This window comes from Thamnophis elegans, chromosome 12, assembly GCF_009769535.1.
Source record: "Thamnophis elegans isolate rThaEle1 chromosome 12, rThaEle1.pri, whole genome shotgun sequence".
In the NCBI taxonomy this organism is placed as follows: Eukaryota; Metazoa; Chordata; class Lepidosauria; order Squamata; family Colubridae; genus Thamnophis; species Thamnophis elegans.
Genome location: NC_045552.1, coordinates 19,241,193 through 19,252,006, shown reverse-complemented (window position 1 = coordinate 19,252,006; position 10,814 = coordinate 19,241,193).

Below are 10,814 nucleotides of genomic sequence, written 5' to 3'. Positions count from 1 at the left end.
ATGGGGATTTTGCAATATCCTTCCCCTGCCGCACCCACCAAGCCACACCCACAGAACTGGTAGTAAAAAAATTTGAATTTCACCACTGCTCTATAACTGTCTAAAAGGGATGCGGTGGCTCAGTGGCTAAGATGCTGAGCTTGTCGATCAGAAAGTCGGCAGTTCGAATCACTAGTGCTGTGTTATGGAGTGAGCTCCCGTTACTTCTCCCAGCTTCTGCCAACCTAGCAGTTTGAAAGCATGTAAAAATGCAAGTAGAAAATTAGGGACCAATTTGGTGGGAAGGGAACAGTGTTCCGTGCGCTTTTGGCATTTAGTCATGCTGGCCACATGACCACAGAGACATATTCAGACAATGCTTTCCCCTTTGGCTTTGAAACAGTGATGAGCACCGCCCCCTAGCGTCAGGAACAACTAGCACAATGTGCAAGGGGAACCTTTATCTTTTATAACTGTTTGGTTTGGCGCAGCAGCCAAACAGGGCAGGCACAGACTTCAAAGAAATAGTTAGGACTACAGAAAGAACAAATGCAACCAGCCTGCCTTCCACTGAGGACTGGTATACTGCACAAGCCAGAAAGAGGGCTGAGAAAATATCTACAGACCCCTCACACCATGGACATAAACTGTTTCAACTTCTGCCCTCAGGATGCCACTACAGGGCATTGCATGCCAAAACAACTAGACACGGAGACAGTACTCCCCCCCCACATGCCGTCACTCTGTAAAACACTTAATTCCCACAGCACCATCTTATGCATATTTACCATGCAGTAGGACTATATTGCTATTATCCTTCTCATCTTCCTCATCCTCTCATCTTTCCTACTACCTTCCCCCATTAGTATCTCATGGCTTTCGCTTGTTGTATCTTATGATTTATGATCTGTGACTTATCACTTTGCTGTTTGTATCTACACTGAGTGCTTATGCACCGGAGACAAAATCCTTGTGTGTCCCATCACGCTTGGCCAATAACTAATATTCTGTTCTATTTTAACTCTCCCCTTTGGCATTCTTCTTGCTAAAAATCTGACCTCTTGAAACCACCATTTGTCAAAAAGCAACTTTTGACAATTAATAGCGGAACCGACAGCAACAGATGCTGTCCTTGCACGACACACTAAACCGACTACAGCAAGGTTAGCATGTTGTACAAATCTAATCCTGTATCTGAATTACAAGGACACCTAAATATTCGGTAAACAGTTCAATTAATGATGCACACACACACACACTCTAAATATAATATTCCAGGTGTACTTTTCACATGTTCGAAGGGCAGCTCACCTTATCCAAGTCCAAGTTTCATCTTTATGCTTTCTTTTATTTTTTAATTGCATTAATTTTAGAGCGGCATAATAATTAATAGAGTGGGAGCAAGCATGGAACGCACATTTAAACTTTTTCTTCCCTCTGGCACTTCCGAAGGAAATCTCTCTTCCGAAGCTGGTGTTGACTTCAGAGGAAAATCTAGTACCGATGCCAATGACAGATTCTTCCTTGGCATAAATGGCAAGGGGGGGAAATGTCCCGATTGTGCCCTTGTAGGGGGAAAAGTGCAACCAGGCTCCTACTTAATGAGAGACCTCGGCGCCTATTTGTTCTCATAAATCATGAGTATGTTTCTTACACTTTACTGTACCTGCACTGGGCCAAAGATCATCTAGAGATGGAGATTACCTTACCAGGCTGAACTGTGGTTTGTTCAGCCCTAATCTTGTTCTATAAATCATAATGGGCTGGGTCTGCACGAGATGCTAAACCATGACCCATCATGTATAAACCACAGCGACTGGGTTAATATCGCATTAGATAAGCCTAAATCAGTCTCATTGTGGCTTAGCTTAGTGCATGACTGATGTTCATCCATTGTGTTCAAAGAGGACCTTGATATCCAACAGGTTGTGGGCTGTCCATGATGTGTCCACAGGTGGCTAGTAAGGCCTATACGGGCACGAAAGGTTCTGCCACAGTTTGGGCAGAAATGTGTGGGCACCATTGTTGCAGCATTTGCAGCTCTGCCTTTGCGGAGTGCCTCGCTTCTCTTATGCTAGGGTTGTCCTTCTGTCCTCAGATGCCTGGCAGCCTTGGTGGATCAGCGTGTGCCATGTGGATTGATCTTGTGCCAGGGTTTCCCAGGAGGTGGTGTCAATTTCCAGGGACTTGAAGGAAGCTTCCAACGTGTCTTTGCATCGCTTCCTTTGTCCTCCGTGCGATCGCTTTCCTTGAGACAGCTGACCATAGAGGGACTGTTTAGGGATGCGATGGTCTGGCATCCTTGCAACATGGTCTGCCCAGCATCTCTGGGTTTTCATCAGCAGGGTGTGACCGGATAGCAGGCCTGCTCTGGAGTGGACTTCTGTGTCTGGTGCCTTGTCCTGCCACCGGATCCTCAGTATTCTATGGAAGCAAGTAGTGCATGAACTCAGCCAGTGAATACACAGGGGTCCTTGGTGTTCTCTGAGCTTGGCTGTTTTCTTGCAGACATTACATTACTCAAACTAGGGGTATGATGATGCCAGACAAGATTGTATCCAGGTGAATAGGTGGTGTGTTGGGCCTAAAATGTATCTTAAGGCTCTTTCCATAAAAAATGTTCCAAGCGTTATTCAGACTTCTTTTTTTTTTGGAAGAGTTTTGGGAATTATCTCTTTGAAGAATCTCTTCTCGCATGAGCTGTGCCTCGCTTTGCTTTAGCTGGATGAACATGGAGAACAAGAAACAATCTAGCGCTTTGATACACAAGAAATTGCCTTCTGGAGGACAGAAATGAAGCCAAGACTAGAGAAATTTGAGAGTTGGGGCACAAAACCTCATCCAATAAGAGGGCCACTCTTTACGAAGGAAGGAACCCTTGGAGATACCTAGATTGTTGAAGAACCCTGCAAATCCATATCAGAGGTGGTATTCAGCCAGTTTGCTGAAACTGATAGTGGAAATCATGGGTGGGTCTGCCCTCACCCACTGCTCGGGCTCGATGCTGTCCTATTTAGACATGTTTTTGATGCTAGGCGAACAAAACTCATGCGCAGAAGGCCAGGTGCATGCGCAAAGCAAAGTATGCGGGGAGCAAACCGGTGGTAACAAAATGTGAAATCCACCACTGATCCACATCTTGGCTCCAAGCACTACAGTCAAGTGACTAAAGCATCCCCCTGCCACAGATGCCCTCCAGCTATGCTAGGTCTGGGATTCCCAGAATTCCCCACCAGCTGGTGGACCACCCAAAGCAATCGGGAATGGCAGCTCGGAGCCATAGACCGGAGTTTGCAAGGCGGCTGGCTTCGTCTCGCCTCTTGTTTCTGTTGGCGAGAGAGTCTGCGGCCCCTTGGGGCCCTCCTCCGCCTCTGATCCCCCTGAAGCGGCCTGAGGCTGCCAGATCACAAATGATAGCCTTCGCAAGCGATGAAATGCAAAAGGGTGGAAACTCAGATGCGGTTGAAAGGGAGGGCGAACCATAAATGTGGGGTTGAGGGAAAGGGACGTGGGCAGGGAAACAGATGCTGAGCTGGGATACACAAACCCTGGAAAAAGGATTTTTGGGGAAGGATAATCTGGCAAGGCAATCTTGCGAGAACTACAGACCCCATTCTAAAATAATAATTTTTTAAAACCCTATTTACTCCATGGGTTTAAAACCAGTCTCTCTTCCACGTTTTGCTCTGGGGAGCCCTTTTAAAAATTATGGAGGATTCCCCAAAGAGTTTTTGTTTGCATGGGATTAATTTTTTCAATATTTGCCTTATGAAAAATTACAAGCGATACCCTCGTAGAATGTTGATCGAATTGTGTAAAAAGAACAGTACGAAACCCTTTATTAATATCAATAGTTTTTTTTCCTGAAAACATTTCCATATATTTTTTTGATAAGCAGAAAGCAACGATGAGAAGAGTGACCTTGTTCCAGGGGTTTGGAAATATATTCAATATTGAGCAAACAACCGTTTGTCTAAAATGATAAAGAGCAGGGGTCCCCAAACTTGGCAACTTTAAGACTTGTGGACTTCAATTCCCAGGATTCTCCAGCCAGGATAGCAAACAAAAACTCTTTGGGGAATCCTCTGTAATTTTTAAAAGGGCTCCCCAGAGCAAAACGTGGAAGAGAGACTGGTTTTAAACCCGTGGAGTAAATAGGATTTTTAAAAATTATTATTTTAGAATGGGGTCTGTAGCTCTGGCGGGATTGCCTTGCCAGATTATCCTTCCCCAAAAATCCTTTTTCCAGGGTTTGTGTATCCCAGCTCAGCATCTATTTCCCTGCCCACTCCATATTTTTTTTGATAAGCAGAAAGCAACAATGTGACCTCGTTCCAGGGGTTTGGAAATATATTCAATATTGAGCAAACAACCGTTTGTCTAAAATGATATAGAGCAGGGGTCCCCAAACTCGGCAACTTTAAGTTGCATAGCTGGCTGGAGAATTCTGGGAGTTGAAGTCCACAAGTCTTAAAGTTGCCAAGTTTGGGGACCTCTGGTATAGAGAAGTGATGGCCCAACATTTTTGTCGCTGTGTGCTGAAAGTGTGTGTGTGCACACCCATAGTGCAACATATGCACCCCCACTTGTGCCCCGGCCCCACGCATGCACGTGCAATCCCCCTTTACTCCCCTGATCTGTACATGCATGTGCAACCCCATGCATGCAACCTCCCGTGCTCCCTCTGCCCCCCTGCGCATACGCACACGACCCCCTTGCGTGTTCCCTGTCCCCCATGCATGCATGGCACACACCTGAAAACCAGATGGCTGGCGGGAGGCATGCACAGATACGTGGGGAAGCTGAGCTGGGGCAACGGCTTGTATGTCCGCATCGGCACTTGTGCCATAGGTTTGCCATCACGGGTATAGAGTCTCCTGCTTGAGCAGGGGGTTGGACTAAAAGACCTCCAAGGTCCCTTCCAACTCTGTTATTCTGTTAACTGTAACACAGCTTGATTTCCAGACCCCTCACCGTTGTGTACTGGTATGTAATCAATACAATACAATACAATAGCAGAGTTGGAAGGGACCATGGAGGTCTTCTAGTCCAACCTCCTGCCTAGGCAGGAAACCTTATACCGTTTCAGACAAATGGCTGTCCAACATCTTCTTAAAGACTTCCAGTGTTGGGGCATTCACAACTTCTGGAGGCAAGTTGTGCCACTGATTAATTGTTCTAACTGTCAGTGAATTTCTCCTCAGTTCTAAGTTGCTTCTCTCCTTGATTAGTTTCCACACATTGCTTCTTGATCTACCCTCAGGTGCTTTAAAGAATAGCTTCACTCCCTCTTCTTTGTGGCAATTCCTAAGATCTTGGAACACTGCTATCATGTCTCCCCTAGTCCTTCTTTTCATTAAACTAGACATACCCAGTTCCTGCAACTGTTCCTCATATGTTTTAGCCTCCAGTCCCCTAATCCTCTTTGTTGCTCTTCTCTGCACTCTTTCTAGAGTCTCCACATCTTTTTTACATTGTGGCAACCAAAACTGGATGCAGGATTCCATATATGGCCTTACAGATGCATTATATAATCAAATTGGTAATTGAACATTTTGAATTGCAGTACACAGAAATAAAAAAGTATTCCAAGTGGAATACTAATCTGATTATGGCAGATTGGAGAGGGAGAATTACTTCCTACGATCTGTCTGAACCAGTGGTGAAATTCAATTTATTTTACTATCGGTTCTGTGGGCGTGGCTTGGTGGGCGTCGTGCGGCTTGGTGGGCGTGGCTTGGTGGGCATAGCAGGGGAAGGATGCTGCAAAATCTCCATTCCCGCCCCACTCTGGGGCCAGTCAGAGGTGGTATTTGCCCGTTCTCTGAACTACTCAAAATTTCCACTACCGTTTCTCCAGAACCCATCAGAACCTGCTGGATTTCACCCCTGGTCTGAACCCTCCTCTTAATGTACTTCAAGAAGGGATTTGCCTTTTTAGCAGCTGCGTCACATGGGGGAGCTCAAGTTTACGGCAACTTATTTTCAAAAGAAAATCAAGATCCTTTCCTTAGGAGGAACAGTACAGGTAGTCCTTGACTTACGACCACAATTGATCCCAACATTCCTGTGGTTAAGTGAGACATTTGTTAAGTGTGTTTCTCCCCGTTTTATGACCATTCTTGCCACAGTTGTTAAGTGAATCACTGCAGTGGATAAGTTAGTAACCCAGTTGTTAAGTGAATCTGGCTTCCCCATTGATTTTGGCTTGTCAGAAGGTCGCAAAAGGGGATCCCATGATCTTGGCGCACAGCAACTGTCATAAATATGAACCAGTTGCCAAGCATCTGAATTTTGATCCCATGATCATGGGGATGCTGGAAAACTATGAAAACCCGTCGTAAGTCACATTTTTCAGTGCTTTTGTAAGTTTGAACAGTCACTAAATGAACTGTTGTTAAGTCGAGGACTACCTCTACTTGCCAATCAGGTCTCCACTTTCCATACCTGTGGGTTATTTTTCACATCCATGTTGTGAGAATGTATAAAACTTACAATACTCTGTGGGTTTCCGTTCCGACTTATTTTAACTGGTGGTAGTCATTGGCTGTTGGAAAATAAACTTTGGTAAGAGTTGCCAAAAGTCTTGTGGTTAAACCAAGGTTTGCTTGGGGGCTGTGTCAAGCAAATGTGGCTGAGTTTTTCCTTCTGCCGCACATTCCCCAGAGTATGATTTTTGTGTGGGCGTACACAAAAACAAGATCATTAAATAAATGAGCCAAATGAAAGACTTTAACTAACCCTCATGCAAGAATGTGCCTGCAGTTGAAGAGAAGCTTGAATCAAACATGCAACACTGTGGAACGCAGAGAGACTTCACACATAGACACATTCCCTGGACTCTTGACAAGCTACCTTGCGTAGTTTGGTTTGCAAGAATAAAAGCGGTATAATTACCATATTTTCAGCAAGTTTCTCTACCAGCGTTTTCCACGGTGGCCAGGTAAGCATGTACAGGTAATCCTCTATTTATGACCACCAATTGAGCCCCAAATTTCTGTTGGCAAGCGAGACATTTGTTAAGTGAGTTTTGCCCCATTTTACGCCCTTTCTTGCCACAGCTGTTAAGTGAATCACTGCAGTTGATAAATTAGTAACCCTGTTGGAAAGTGAATCTGGCTTCGCCCTTGAATTGGCTTGTCAGGTGACCACAACAGGGGATCCCATGACCTTGGGACACAGCAACGGTTCTAAGCAGGCAAAAATTGGCAAGTATCTGAATTTTGATCACATGGTCATGGGGCTGCTATAAAGGTCGTAAGTGTGAAAAATGGTCATAAGACACTTTTTGTAGTGACGTAACTTTGAGCGGTCACTAAGTGAACTCCTGTAAATCAAGGACTACTTATATGCAGCACCGAATTGGATCAAAATGTAGTTCTAAGAAGACTAAATCCATAGAAATAGAAGAGAGTTCTTTATTGGCCAAGTGTGATTGGAACACAAGGAATTTGTCTTTGGTGCAAATGCTCTCTGTGTACATAAAGAAGAATAGAATAGAATAGAATAGAATAGAATAGAATAGAATAGAATAGAATTCTTTATTGGCCAAGTGTGATTGGAACACAAGGAATTTGTCTTTAGTGCAGATGCTCTCAGTGTACATAAAGAAGAATAGAATAGAATAGAATAGAATAGAATAGAATAGAATTCTTTATTGGCCAAGTGTGATTGGACACACAAGGAATTTGTCTTTGGTGCAGATGCTCTCAGTGTACATAAAGACAAAAGATACATTTGTCAAGAATTATAAGGTACAACACTTAATGATAGTCAAGGTTACTAAGAAGCTATCAAATCATACTAGTAAACAAATAAAACAATATAATTTGAAAGATACAAGCAACATAGTTATAGTCATAAGTGGGAAGAGATAGATACTAGCAAGGAAGAGAAGAATAATAGTAATGAGCCACAGTGGCGCAGTGGTTAGAGTGCAGCACTGCAGGCTCCTTCTGCTGATCACTGGCTACCAGCAGTTTGGCAGTTGGAATCCCACCAGGCTCAAGGTTGGCTCAGCCTTCCATCCTTTCGAGGTGGGTAAAATGAGGACCCAGAGTGTTGGGGGCAATAGGCTGACTCTGCAAACCACTTAGAGAGGGCTGTAAAAGCACTATGAAACAGTATATAAGTCTAAGTGCTATTCTCAATCCGAACCAGAGGCAGAGAAGACCTCCCCCACGCCAGGCTTCCACAGAAGAAACATCAAGTCATTATTCCAAACTTACGAACTAGCAATATATTCATTGGGGTAGAAAACTGGCTCTCCAAGGCCATTTTGCCCCAGCTGCTTTCCATCTGAAGTTGATTTTCTTTCAGTTGTCCTAAAGAACCATTTTGGGGTAACCTTTTGGGGTTAGGGGGCCTAGGAGCAACAGGAGGCAAATAAATGGAGCCTTTGGTTTCATTGCCCACCACTTCCATCTCTGCCTCTTTTCTTGTTATTGTTTCTTTCCCAAAGTAGAGCTTTCCCTCCTTTTTAATGCCTTGGTTGGGAGTATTTATGTGGCTGGCGCACACCGAAGGGATGCCTGTCCCTCCATAGATCATCCCCACAGCCATAAATGCTGGCAGAATGAAATGAGCTTAGTGCCCAGGGAAGGGGAATTTGGGGGGGGGGGAGTGGCAGGGAAGAGAGATGATTGAAAAGGTTGCAGATTTGAGTCCAAGGCCGCATCTTCTTTCTCTCCTGCGCGGGAAAAAATGACTTCTCTTTCTCAACAGCCGATCCCAGGGCAGCCCTGTCTCCATTTTGCTCCTGATTAAATCAGCCTCGGTAGCTTTTCACGTATTTATTAGGCTCTCCCAGTTGAGCTGGGGGGGTGGGGGTGGGGTGGGGGAAGGAGTCTCTGATATGTTCCCATGACAGCTTCTATATATCATCAGGATAATTTGTCCTGCAGAAGGAAAGACGTGTGAAGGTCTTTCTTACAAGGACCTGGCACAAGCAAGCAAGCAAAAATTGTTACAGTTGTAGGAAGTTAAAAACCACCCCTCTGCTAGAAAACTGAAATGTCCTTGAAAATATTAAGAAGGCAGAATATGATATTTCCCTGGAAGTGAAAAGGGAGAAACATGTTTTTAAAGACAGACTGCCTGCAGCTTCCTGCCCCTACCCCTTTTGTCAATGAGCCATTAAAGCCCGAGCTAGTCTACTTTACATAATAAAGGTAAGATTAGCCTTCTACAGAAACTCACCACATGGCATCTGGAAACTCAATCAAACTTTGACTCAAAACACAGCCTAGAGAGTTGCCCCTGCATGGCCCCATGGGAGTCTGACAACCAATCAGAATACATTTCTTACACAGGAGCAGGAAACAGAGAGGTGGGACCAAACAAGAGTATAAAAAACCCAGCCAGCCCCTTCTTCTCTCTCTCTCTTTCTTCACCAAACACCTGGAAGCATGTGAACCCCCTCCCTTTTCTGTTCAGGAGCTCAAGCCATGTGATCCTGTCCACCATTAAACCATCTTTCCAAGCAGCGTCTATGTTTCCAGTATCTTTTCCCCCACTTGGAGCTGAACCCAGATGGACATTTCTTCTAACATAGTATAATCATCATCTTCCTTTAACGACTCCATAATCCCTTGCCGGATGGACTCTGGGGAAACTGAATGGAGCTAGCAGTGTGTTTTTAATGGCCAGGTGCCAGTGATGGGATTCAAATAATTTTAACAACCGGTTCTCTGCCCTAATGATTTCTTCCAACAACCAGTTCACCAAACTTCTCAGAAAGTTAAACAACTGGTTCTCCTGAAGTGGCTGAATCGCACCACTGCCGGATGCCCTTCCTGTTGCCAATGCAGAGTTTTGTTCAGGAGATCGATTCACAAAGTTCCCAGAGAAAGAGGGATCTAGGATCAAAGTCAGAGCCTACTGATTGTGAGGCAAGAGTTCCACCTCTGGGCCACCGCACCACTCCGTTGTTACCAGTATAATAGTAACGTTAATATGATGCAGTGGTTAGAATGCAGTACTACAAGTTACTTCTGCTGACTGCCAGTTTTGCAGTTCGATTCTCACTGGCTCAAGGTTAACTCGGCCTTCCATTCTTCCAAGGTGGGTAAAATGAGGCCCCGGATTGTTGGGGGCAAAAATGCTGACTTTGTAAATTGCTTAGAGAGGGCTGTAAAGCAATGTGAAGCGGTATATAAGTTTAAGTGCTAGTGCTATTAGAACTAGCCTAATTACTAGTACATCATCTGAAGCACCAGCAGCTTCTGAAAGCAGCTTCTATAGACCATCATTATGATCACTTCGTCCTCCTTCAATTCAAAATCAACCCCATGTGACTTCTGAGATAATTCCCACAGCACTGTCTTCTGCCTAAGGATATTTACCCATGTAGTAGAGCTGTATTACTATTATGCTTCTCATCCTTCCTACCACCTTCTCCTATTGGCATCTTATGATTTTATTACTTTGTTGTTTGTATGTATACTGAGAGCTTCTACACCAGAGACAAATCCCTTGGGTCCAAGGAACCAATAAAGAACATCCCGATAACTGTTTGTTCTATTAAGTTTTCACATACGTTCCCACATGGCTGTGGGAATTCTAGGAATTGAAGTTCACACATCTTAAAACTGCTAAAGGTGAGAAACGCTGCTGCCATCAAATTCAATGGTGGGATAAAAAATGGTTTACTACTGGTTCTGTGGGTGTGGCATGGCTCGTGGGCATGGCAGGGGAAGGATACTGCAAAACCTCCATTCCCTCCACACTCCAGGGGAAGGATACTGTAAAATCCCCATTCCCTCCCCACTCCAGGGGAAGGATACTGTAAAATCTCCATTCCCTCCCCACTCCAGGGGAAGGATACTGTAAAATCC